The following is a 13,677-nucleotide window of genomic DNA, read 5'->3' as shown; positions in this document are numbered from 1 at the left end:
AACCAAATGTTCATATTAAACTTTTCAATTTAATTAACTTGTTTTTATCAAAAGGATACGATGCTTATGTACTTAAAAACACGTGTTTGATGGTTTTCGATTCACTCTATCTTTCTTCCCTTAAAATTTGGAATCATTAGTGATATTATGGGCATTTTTGACTGTTGAATTAAATTGTGTCATTGTGTCGTATGACAATTCTGCATGAAAACTACATTATAGGCATTTTTCACTGATGAATAAAATTGTGTCATTGTGTCGTATGAACAAATCTGCATGAAAACTACATTTGGACTCAAATCGTACATCAAATCATTTCTGTCTTCAGTTGTCAAAACACTTATATACTGTTTGATTCCAATAATGTCGCTTTAATGGAATTACCATTTTTATTCATTTGCTTCTTAATATTAAATCACCTAAACTTGTTTTATTAGTAGCACAGCCCCATTAATATTTTTATTTAGTACTGCCCCTGGAATTTGTTCACGTCATTATGTCATTATGGATTTTTGTGACGTCATACGACCGACTTTCCCAGTTGTAATCTACATGCATAGGTCATTGGGTTTATAACGTTCCATTTTATTTATATTTTCTCTCTGATAGGCGTTTCTTGTTTGATTGAATCATTTTTATTTTTTTAGCAGTCACATAAACAACCAAGCTATGTAATATGGAATTTTTACACTCATTATTGCTGCTTCTTCCTGTATTTGCGCGATGATTATCTGAGATATTAACTCCACGAAGCTATATTCTCAAATCTTTTTCTATTAAGAAGGAATGTAGTTGACAATTGTTAATAGTTTTATTTGATCGTTCGTCAAAAAGTTGTAACTCTGTTACTCTTGTATCTTCAATGCAATTGAGAAATTAAATAGTAATTAAAATGAATGCGTTTTAATTCCCTTTTATTATTATTTAATTTGAGTTACAATGCTATGACGTTAAATTTTATTTGCACTTAAATGTATTATGAATATTGCTGGGCCAAGTGTGAGGTTGAGCGCTCTACAACCAGGTTTAAACCCCCAATGCTTTGCATTGACCGTTCCAAGGCGGTGACCCCAGCTTATTCATATTTTGTGTTTATGTTGGTTTGTATTTTGCTGTATTGTGCTGTTTGTACTGTTTGGGCAATCGGTCACTTGCCTTAAATAAAGGACCAACTAATTGTTTTTAATGAAAATTCAATACTGCTCCAGCAGCTGGAGTTTCACTTCTTTATATTGTAATTGTTAACAGTTTCATTATTCATTATGTGTACCTGTTTCTTTTTGGAGTGTAAACATAATATTTTGTTTAAGAGTTACTTTCCATACGTACAATACACACACACAAACACACACGCTTTTGTGCTTTTTAGAGTGTAAACATAATATTTTGTTTAAGAGTTACTTTCCATACGTACAATACACACACGCAAACACACACACACACGCACGCACATACACACGCTTTATTTTGTTCTTTCAAAATGTACTCTTTCATTTTTCTATTGAAATTGTTTGTCATACCAACTAACCTGTTATGGCGAAACCCATTCCTTTTTGTAATTGTTAACTTTTTTATTATTCATTATGTGTACCTGTTGCTTTTTGGGGTGTAAATATAATATTTTGTTTAAGGGTTACGTTCCAAATACTTACAACACATTGGTAGTTAAAAAAGAAAGCATGATAACGAGCATCACCTACTTGAAAAATGACAGTTAAAATATGCAGTTATAACACAAAAGGCTTAGCATCATCAGCAAAACGTTCCATTATGTTTCAATGGCTTAAAGAAAACAAATTCAATATATGCTTTCTTCAAGAATTACATTGTAATGCAGAGGTAGATAACGCAACTTGGGGTAAGCAATGGGGAGGAGACCTTTTTTTAAGCGGCAACAGCTCTAACTCTCTAGGTATAGGCATTTTTATCAAGAAAGATTTAGATTTTAAATACACTATCTTAGAATATCAGGAAATAATCATGGGCAGGCTTCAAATATTGAAAATGGAAATTCAAGGAAAATTAATTGTTATGTTTAATATTCACGGTCCCAACACAGATAATACGGAGTTTTTAAATAGCTTGGATAGACATTTACAGATGTATAATGACCACTCACTAATCCTGGGAGGGGATTTTAACACTGTTATTAACTATACTTTAGATAAATTACACGGTCGATCAGATACAACTAAAATGTAACGCAAAAATAAATGAAATAATAGAAAACAATGATCTATGTGATATAGGGCGTTTAAAAAATCCACATAAAAAAGTATTCACATGGCATCAAACACTCAACCACCTATATTTTGTCGATTAGATTATTTCCTTATATCTCAAGACATTACAAATTGTCTCGCAGAATGCAACATTTCTCCAGGGTTTAAATCGGACCACTCTTTAATATCAATTCAATTCGACATACATTCTTATTGCAGAGGTCCAGGGTATTTTCTAATTATTATTTGAGCAGGAATATCAAAGATGTATCCGTACGTCTTTATTGGAAATTGCACATATCAATCGCGAAGCTAATCCAAATACATTATGGGAAATAATGAAAGGGAGCATTCGAGACGAAACTATTAAATACGTCAGTAAAAATAAATAGAAAGAAAAAAAAGAGCAGGAAGAAACACTTAAATCAAGAATTGCAGAATTAGAACAACAATTAACAATAAATAGTAACGATTTTGACAAATGCAAACAACTGAACGATTCAAAAAGCGAATTAAATGATCTAATTGAACATAATATAAAAGGAATACTGATGCGAGCTAAGGCACAATGGATTGAAGGCTCCGAAAAAAAACCACTCAATATTTTGCAAATCTTGAAAAAAAGCTCAGAAGCTAAAACTATACAACAACTAAAAACTAATCGTAATGCCGTAATACAAGATCAAAACGAAATATTAAAACACTCTGACAAAAGACAACAATATAGATATAAACAATCATGAACGTTACTATACCAATATCTGCAATAAAATAAACCCAGAACAAACGCAAAATGAACAAAAATGCCTATCAGAGTATGAATGCGCTAAAACATTGCTAGACATGAAAAACAATAAAAGTCCAGGATCAGATGGCATATCTGCAGAATTTTACAAAATATTTTAGAATGATATTAAGCAAGATGTCGTTAATTCTCTTAACTATTCTTTAGACACCATTAACCTTACAGAATTGCAAAAACAAAGCATAATTACTTTACTACCTAAGACCGGAAAGGACACCCTTTTGAACGATAACTGGAGGCCCATCTCGCTTCTTAACGTTGATTACAAAATAGCTACAAAATCCATTGCCAATCGTATAAAACCTTATTTAAATAATATAATCAGTATAAATCAAACAGGGTTTATCAAAGGAAGATATTTTGGCGAAAACGTAAGACTTTTGCATGAAATTATTGAACTAATGGATGAAAGTAACAAAAACGGTCTCCTATTTTTTCACATTTTAATAAAGCCTTCGACAGTCTGGATCATGGATTTATGTTTAAATGCCTCCGCCATTGCGGATTTAGTGAGCATACCTTACAGTGTGTAATGCTTTTTTATAAAGATGCAACATCACGCGTTACAAATAATGGTCATTTTTCAGATTTTTTCAGTATACAAAGAGGGGTCAGACAAGGATGTCTTTTATCTCCTTACATTTTCATTATTTGCATTGAATTGATGTCGATAGACATTGAACTTAACACACAAGTCAAAGGAATAACAATTAATAATGTAGAATTAAAACAGTCGCTTTTTGCTGATGACGCCTCTTTCATACTTGATGGTTGTTGAACATCATTCGAAACATTATTACAAATCATAGAAGAATTTGCAGTAATATCCGGACTAACATTAAATAGTCATAAATGTAAAATCCTTAGGCTAGGAGCACTTAAAAATAATCAAATTGAATTTTGCAAACACAAAGAATTTATCTGGAGCTCCAACCATGCTTCAACCTTAGGAATAGAATTTAGCAACGATCCCGTAGAAATAATGTCATTAAATATTCCGGGAAAAATTCATGCTTTTGAAACTTGTTTAAATCAATGGAAGTGGTGGAAACTATCTTTCATTGGAAAAATTACAGTTTTAAAAACTTTTGCAATAACCAAGCTTGTATATGCATTAACAGTTTTACCAAACCCATATAAAGACATAATCTCAAATATAAAATCGCTATGTTACAAATTTCTGTGGGACGAAAAACCAGATAAAATTGCCACAAAGCGAATCACACAAGATTATGTCGAAGGTGGTTTAAAAATGTTAGATATTGACATATTCTTAAAATCCGTCAAAGCCAGTTGGATAAAAAGATTTATATTTCAACCAGATTCAAAACTGATTAAAATATACACCAATATGCTAAATAGTTATGGTTGAACGTTGATTTTTAAATCAAACTATCATGAAAAGGAAGTTAAAGACCTTAACATTAAATCCGTATTCTTAAAAAACATTCTGACTGTTTGGCTTAGCATTGCGTTAGAAAAAGATGAAATATATGTACATAAGCAACTTATCTGGAATAATTCATTTATAAAAATCGAAAATAAAACGTTCTTTATAAAAACATGGTTCGACAGAGGTATTCAATTTATTGAACATATATATGATTTCAGGAAAAGATTTTTTTTACAGTTTTCAAGATATAATAAACCTTTTTGAAATAGATAAAGTAGACTTTATAAAATACCATCAAATTGTAAAAAGCATACCTGTTGAATGGAAACATAGACTAAAAGAAACCGATATTATTTACACCACGCCGCAATACAAGCTTAACGAAATAACAGAAAATACAAAAGCTTGCAAAATGGTATATAAATCACTTATACTTAAACAAAAACCAGAAGTGTTCAAACAATTTGATAAATGGAAAGAAACTCTGAATAATCAAAACATTAACCAACGAACCATCTCCAACCAACCAATCAAATTAACTATTGACACCAAACTTAGAAACTTCCAATATAAATACCTCATGCACATTTTACCAAACAATTCTTTCCTCCATAAATGCAATCTCGTTCAATCAACATTATGTGATTTTTGTAATATGCACACAGAAACGAATATTCACTTATTCTGGGATTGTCATCCTATTCAAAAGATTTGAATGGATATAAAAAACTTTATTTGCGACAAGTTAGAAAGGTAAGAAAACTTGGAGCTAAATTATGCAACTATATCTTTTTGTAATTTGACCCTAGCTGATGCTAACAATTCACATGTCATTAACTTCATAATATTGTTGGCTAAATATTTTATCTTTAAATGCAAAAAGGAGAAAACAACACCACTAGTAGAAATGTTTGTACCATTTTTAATACTAGAATTAAACTCGAGGAATTAATCGCAACAACACAAAACAAACTACATATTTTTAATACTCGCTGGGCGCTTTTTTTGCCCAATTAATACACCTACCCTAAAAACATCTTTACACATACTCACTTACATAAGAACACCTACCTTAAAGCAACAAACACCCTTTTTTTCTTTCTTTTTTGTATATTTGTATTATAACCTTTATTGACCTGTGTAACATTACACCATTTTTGCAAACTTTTTAAATATTGTTTGAAACTTATTCAAACATATTCATTTCACACCATTTATTGTCTTCATAGATGCTATGTATCACAAGTAATATAAAAAACTTTGTGAAACATTATGCTCAATGTATGTATTTCTAGTAAAATGTAATTGACAAAATACACATGCTTTATCTACAACATTCATAGTCTTCAAAAATGCTATGTACCATTATATAGTAATACATTGTGAAACAAACATACTAATTGTGTGTATATTTGACATATTATGTATTATGTTATATGCTAGGTGTATTATGTTTACGAAAGAAATAAAAAATGGAATTAACAAAAAACAACATAAGGGCGCATGTCCACAATGGACGGTCTTTGTATAATATAGCACTTTAGATATCAAGAAAACTGTCACAGTTAACGCATCGTTAGCACGAAGACCCATTGAAGATCTTCATGCTCCGGATGATATGGTGACGGTGGGGCCAACAACAACAACAACATTCTGACCATTTTAAAATCAGCCTGGGCAGAAACGACAAGCCATCTGCTTGACAACAACAACACCAAATTCGACTGAACAGCAACAGCGACTGACGTAAAGCCAAACAACACATTCAATGTGTCATGGAAAACGCCTGACGTTACAGTCGGATATTCGATCAACGCCACAGGACCCGTGATGTTATTCCAGTACATTTCAATTGACATTTAAAATGTCTAACAATATACACACTTGTTTATTAAGCAGATAAATTTGTCAAATGTTTTTTTTCAACGCGTCATTCATAGACAAAGTGTTGTATCAATGATACTTACGTATATTTATGACATACTTTGGTAGTTTGGTACATTTAGAAAAAAATAAGGTGGCTGTGACGTAATGGCATATTTCCTGACCATAGTAATGAAAAGTCAGTCCCTATCCTCAAACGTCAATAAGTGTTTGCCAATCCGGGTTTAATTCTGCGTTTATTTCCTTTTAAATTGCCACACGCATAAATTGTTTCAGCGGGAAAACCTGATGGTTGGAAATTATTTTTTACGGAAGTTTTGCATGACAAAGGTTGATTCCTTGTGTATGTGTCATATATCCGGTTCAATCGTCACATTTCCGTTGTAATCATCATATATCCGTTGTATTTGTCAGAATGAAGTTGAGTTTTTAAGTAGATATGCTGGCTGAAATCAAGCAGATACAGTACACATCCAGAAAGTCGGGGAGATTGGACTTATGTCTTCAAGTTATGGACTTCCGCATGATAACTCTATATAATAGTGACTATATAGTTATAGTGATTAACCTGTCTTGTTGATTAGAAAATTTTGAGGACTTGGAAGGCGTCGTGTTGATTAAATAGCAGAATAAACGGCAATCAACAGTACTTCGAGTCGTGTGTTAAATTATTTCATCGCAGTGAAGCATCAAATGGCTATATACATCGAATCAGTAATTTCTATTATCCCCCTTATTTTCGACTAATTCCCTAAAGAGTATGCCTTGCTACATAAATATTCAGGGCTACCCTTCACTTTGTTCACACGAAATATAAGCGAGACCTTTATACTATCATTTAATGTCTTGAAATAAAAAGCTTAATTCCAATATTGACGTGTTTGTTTGCATGTCTAGTTTTCTTGTACATGTATGTTTGTTTGTCTTTCATTGCTTATGATAATAGAACAGTTTACGTACTATTTTGAAAATATGACAAGTAATAATACTAATGTCAGACAGAAATAGACAAATATAATATCACCTTCGAACGTTTTACACTACTAACGAGATTTTGTTTCTTCTCCATCATAATGTAAACAAACATAAACGCTAGATGCGCCTAATCTCATATAAGAAAGATAACCCATCACCTCTGTTGCAAAGAAAGAATTAATCTTACAAATGGTCACTCCAACAAAACAAACAGTAGCTCTAGAAATTGCTTTCCTCTGAGCCCCTAAAAACTAGTACACAGACACAGCTCTCTCTTTATTATATAAAAATGTTCTATTAAAACTAGTCCTGTCGGTACAACCTCACACGCCCAAACAGCCAACACACAAAACGAACAAGAACCCCAGCAGAGATTTTAAGCAAATGCATCAGTCAAAAGAATCAAAAGAGTAATACTATTTTTCCTCTTAATATTATTCCACTTTATTTTCTATAAGCCGTGACTTAACAAATCTCTATTTTAACAACACCATGCAATTTATTATTGTTATTTTTCTCTGACTGCACATAGATGTTGATTTGTTTCTGTTGATAACAAATAAAACTCCTTTACATGTCTTCCGCGATTAACATTAAACAGTGGTGCGGTTTATCGGTGAACTGCATCGGGCACTTTAAAAGAACCCGGGGCCCCTCTGGAATCCGGGCGTTTCCTGTATCCCGTTGCACAATAACCCGCACTTACACCTCTCCTGGGGCAGAGAGCACATACATCCATACAAATTCAGTAAACAAATAATGACCATCAAATGGAACTTATATAACTATAAATAAATCTTTCATTATAAGTCACCAGTATTTAATTGCTCACTTTGTAAAATAAACAGCAAATTTTATAGGGCGGCATAGTGTGCCCCTGTCCTGCTTGGGGCCGAGGCCTGGATGTGAAACTCTGTGGCAATAAGCAACGACAACTCTGAGCAGGTGACGGTTCGGCTTCTCTCGATCATTGGAATAATATTGTCTTTACCTATTCTAGAATCCGTGAACAGTCAACCCTTGGCTTAATATAGCCTGTAATGTCCTAACCAACAATAAAAACATAAGTTACGAATACAGTAAGAACCCTGGACATTATATCAATAGCTTGATGTTGAAAGCAAGTAAGTAACACATTTATTCCGGAATTATTATTGAATATACTCACTTATAATTTTCTAATTACCTGCTCTCCCTGACAGCAAGAAACTGGATATGGGATCGCTTGTATAATTATGTCTGAGGTTGAAGCATTGGTTGCGAGGTTAGCGTTCGGTTTGGTCGTCGTCGTGGGTGCTCTTGTGGTGGAGGGGACGGCGCTGTCTGCGCTCTGGAAACTGAAACAGTACGAAATAGACTTTACCGACTGACTTAAGGGGTGTTGCGGCAGTTTATTTGACCGATGATATATTTATAGCAACACCGATGATGCTATTATCACAACTCAATATTTTTGTTATCAGTATCAGGTCACATAACCCCAAACCGGAACTCCTGTTTTTAGGGTTACATGCAGTCAGTTTGATACTTAGCACACATTGTTGAGTGCATGCTGCCTAGGATTTGTAAAATACATTGCAAATGGTTGGTTTTGGTATCAACTTGAAGGTATATTTGTAAGCAATAAGAAAATAAGCCATTTTTGTGCTCTACTTTTTGTGTTGATGGTTCCCGGCTTCGAAAGTAGGTCATACTATTTGAGCCCAAAATGGTTGTCTGCACAGCTGTCAAAACCGGTTTGCCTATTCTAAGGTAAATATTTTGAGTTTGCGCGTATAGAATTTAATGACATGCATTTTTTTCAAAAGATTATGCATTAATCTTTCCAATGATGTATGATGATATAGTGGGTATGCGCTTGATCATGGTAAAAATTGATATCGAACTTCAACTATTTTATATGTAATATAGAAGGAAATTAATTGCGCATGCGTAACCTTTAAGCACATCCGACCAAGTTAGTCGTCTGCCAGAATTTTGACATTTGACCATCAAAAACTCTCTGTATTGCAAAACATAACTGCCAGATGTCATTTTGACCCAAATAAGGGCTGTTTGCAATTGGGCTGTTGCACTTGGGGTCATAAGGGGGGTAAATGCTGGAAAATCACACCGAAACCTGTTCCGGAGACATATTCTAAGACTACTTAAACACCCGGTATTGTTTTTCAGTGCCATTTTGACATTAATTTGCATCAATCTCAATAATGAACCTAATGCATGTCTTTATTTCATCTGTATTTATTATTATTGTTTACTTTTTGAGCCTTTTTCTGTTAAAAATGCCCGCCAATTTTGGACCTACACTTCTATCCGCCTTCGCCTTCAACCCATTCAGGCAGATCTACTCAGAATAACACTACTTTGCCTTATTTTACCTGTTTGGATATCTCGCTGAGTTCAAGTAAAATCAAGTATTCAGCTGAAAACACAAAAATGATAATAATATTATGCTTTCTTTCCTGGAAGAATGTTGTTGCGATAGACCCTGCATGAAAAACACCAGGGAATCTGTATTTAAGTGACCTTAATATTATGCGTAAACCTAAGTGTGCATTTGTAGGCGGTGTCGAAATGGGTCTATAGCTCTGCCTGAACTGTCGTCCAATTGGTTTACAAGTCCGGCTGAAGTGACAGGCCATCAAAAACTGTACAGTGTGACTGATTCGGAGACGGCCCTCAACACTCGCCCAGTCGTGTCGAGAGGATCGGTGTCTTTGCAGGTTAGTACGCCGTTATTTTCAATTAAATCTATTGTAAAATGATTTCTTTGATATCCTGGCACACTTTTGTCACCAAAATTAGGAAATTTGTGTGTTTTACATTGACTGCAGCTCTGAAACCAAACTTTGTGGCGATAACTTTGCCGGTGTGCCCGACAATGTGATGCCGGCGTGGTGAATTAACCATTTGCAGCAAATAAAGCGAGAAAGACTATTGAAAGCTTACTCTAATTGTATCTAACTTACATTAGTTGGCACCGTAATGGGCAAATGCGCACAAAAAACCTTTTTTGTTTTCTCAGATTACACGGAATTGAGCACCCGGGCCAGACTGACACTTTCCGGAGCCTGCCCTAGACGGAACTCGAGCCGAGGAATCATAGGTCCAGGTGTGACAAAAGACTTAAAGCTCATGTCTGACGATGACTTTTTTTAGTCAGGAAGCCAAGTGTGTTGTTTTTCCATGCAAGCGAGCCCTTTTGTTGGGTCAAATGACATCAGCATTGCTGCTTCTACATGGATTTTACCTAAAATGTGCAAAAAATATATAAAAAGTTTGTTCGAATCCAGTTCAAAACCTGCTTTGATGCACAAATATTGCCATTGATGATTTTTTTTCACTTATTAAGCCATATGTAAGATAAGCTTTGCCTATTAGAATCGAAAGACATGCCTTGTATGGAGTCTAAGTGCTGCATGTATGATGTAACCGAGTTTGGCTTTTCTACCTTAATTCTTGACGCGAAACGCTGTTACGCATGGCGCTTTCAACGGCAACTTTTATGAATTAATCTGTGTGTCATTGTACCGGAACTTTGTGATCTTTCTCAAAACAGATTATACCTGTGGGAAAAGTGCCTTTAATTTAAATTTGAAGGGGTTGGGTTCTCTTAAAGGTCACATAACCCCAAACCGGAACTCCTGTTTTTAGGGTTACATGCAGTCAGTTTGATACTTAGCACACATTGTTGAGTGCATGCTGCCTAGGATTTGTAAAATACATTGCAAATGGTTGGTTTTGGTATCAACTTGAAGGTATATTTGTAAGCAATAAGAAAATAAGCCATTTTTGTGCTCTACTTTTTGTGTTGATGGTTCCCGGCTTCGAAAGTAGGTCATACTATTTGAGCCCAAAATGGTTGTCTGCACAGCTGTCAAAACCGGTTTGCCTATTCTAAGGTAAATATTTTGAGTTTGCGCGTATAGAATTTAATGACATGCATTTTTTTCAAAAGATTATGCATTAATCTTTCCAATGATGTATGATGATATAGTGGGTATGCGCTTGATCATCGTAAAAATTGATATCGAACTTCAACTATTTTATATGTAATATAGAAGGAAATTAATTGCGCATGCGTAACCTATCATCAGAAATGACAATCTCCACGCAGAGTTGTCGTTCCTTGCTCTCACATACAACTCTGCGAAAGGCTCAGCCCACCATTTTGTCTATAAAATAGATAAAACCGAACAAACGCATTCAACGTATATTTGATTGGATATTTAAAATCGCATGCATTAAATTAAGAAATATGACTTTTAAATGTACGATAAATCGTGCAAAAACTTGCGAGTTTTAATGCAACTCTTTGGAACTAATGTATTGCCCATTTACGCAGATGGAATCATTCCACGCACTCCACAAATGTTAACAATTGAACATATTTTTTTGAGTGACGTTAGGAATTGCTTCGACGTGTGTATGTATGTTGGTTTCTTAACAAAAAAAAACCAAATCAATTTTATAATAATGAATTAAGACTGATATAAGATATCATGGTATGAGATGGTTTTCTTTAATGCAGTGAATGCAATGTAACCGCCGTGCAAGAGATTGTTTAGTATTCTGTAACCTCAATGATGAACGCTTGGAATGCTCATGACATAAATGAGACGCTTTCATACCAATAGTCCGTTCTGAGCCCAACACAGAGGTGAATGTAATGTAACCGTCGTGCAAGAGATAGCAGAAATGACCGAGTTGGTTCATAATACAATTGTCAGTGGTTCGATCCCAGGCGGGGTTAAAATTTTTTTAACTTTTTTTTTCTTTCTTTAATTTTATACTTGTTTTATACTGGAGCTCTTTAGTCCTGTTGTTTACATATATCAATTTTAAGCATTTAAGCACAAACTTCAAAACATGCCGAAATCTGTGAACATGTAAGTTATTAATGATTAAGGTCGAGTTTGATACTGTATGGTATTATGTTTGTGATTAAATATTGTATTTTAGATCCACTGGCCAAAGGCCAGCGGGGCTTATGTCATGGTCCTGTGTCCGTCGTGTGTGCGTGCGTGCGTGCGTGCGTGAACTTTTTCTTTACACATCTTCTTCTCCTTAACTACTGGTCCAATTCTGATGAAATTTCTCAGGAATGTTCATGTGGTGAACCTCTTTCAAATTTGTTCAAATTATGCCCCTGGGATCAAATTTGACCCTGCCCCAGGGGGTCAAAAAATTGAAAATTTGCTTATATAATGCCTATTTTGTGCAAACCATAACCATTGGGCCTATGGCTACCAAATTTAGTATGTAGTGACATCTTATAGTCCTCTACCAAGTTTGTTCAAATTTGACCCTGGGGTCAAATTTGACCCTGCCCCGGGGGGTCAAAAAATTGAAAATTTGCTTATATAAGGCCTATTTTGTGCAAACTTTAAAAATCTTCTTTTCCATAACCATTGGGCCTAGGGCTACTAAATTTGCTATGTAGTGACATCTTATAGTCCTCTACCAAGTTTGTTCAAATTATGCCCCTGGGGTTAAATTTGACCCTGCCCCGGGGGGTCAAAAAATTGAAAATTTGCTTATATAAGGCCTATTTTGTGCAAACTTTAAAAATCTTCTTGTCCATAACCATTGGGCGTAGGGCTACCAAATTTAGTATGTAGTGACATCTTATAGTCCTCTACTAAGTTTGTTCAAATTATGCCCCTGGGGTCAAATTTGACCCTGCCCCGGGGGGTCAAACAATTGAAAATTTGCTTATATAAGGCCTATTTTGTGCAAACTTTAAAAATCTTCTTGTCCATAACCATTGGGCCTAGGGCTACCAAATTTGCTATGTAGTGACATCTTATAGTCCTCTACCAAGTTTGTTCAAATTATGCCCCTGGGGTTAAATTTGACCCTGCCCCGGGTGGTCAAAAAATTGAAAATTTGCTTATATAAGGCCTATTTTGTGCAAACTTTAAAAAATCTTCTTGTCCATAACCATTGGGCGTAGGGCTACCAAATTTAGTATGTAGTGACATCTTATAGTCCTCTACAAAGTTTGTTCAAATTATTCCCCTGGGGTCAAATTTGACCCTGCCCCGGGGGTTAAAAAATTGAAAATTTGCTTATATAAGGCCTATTTTGTGCAAACTTTTAAAATCTTCTTGTCCATAACCATTGGGCCTAGGGCTACCATATTTGCTATGTTGTGACATCTTATAGTCCTCTACCAAGTTTGTTCAAATAATGCCCCTGGGGTTAAATTTGACCCTGCCCCGGGGGTTAAAAAATTGAAAATTTGCTTATATAAGGCCTATTTTGTGCAAACTTTAAATAAAAATCTTCTTGTCCATTACCATTGGTCCTAGGGCTACCAAATTTGCTATGTAGTGACTTCTTATAGTCCTCTACCAAGTTTGTTCAAATTATGCCCCTGGGGTCAAATTTGACCC

This window comes from Dreissena polymorpha, chromosome 1, assembly GCF_020536995.1.
Source record: "Dreissena polymorpha isolate Duluth1 chromosome 1, UMN_Dpol_1.0, whole genome shotgun sequence".
NCBI classification, from domain to species: Eukaryota; Metazoa; Mollusca; class Bivalvia; order Myida; family Dreissenidae; genus Dreissena; species Dreissena polymorpha.
The sequence above is the reverse complement of the archived record's forward strand: the minus strand, read 5'-3'. Positions refer to the sequence as shown.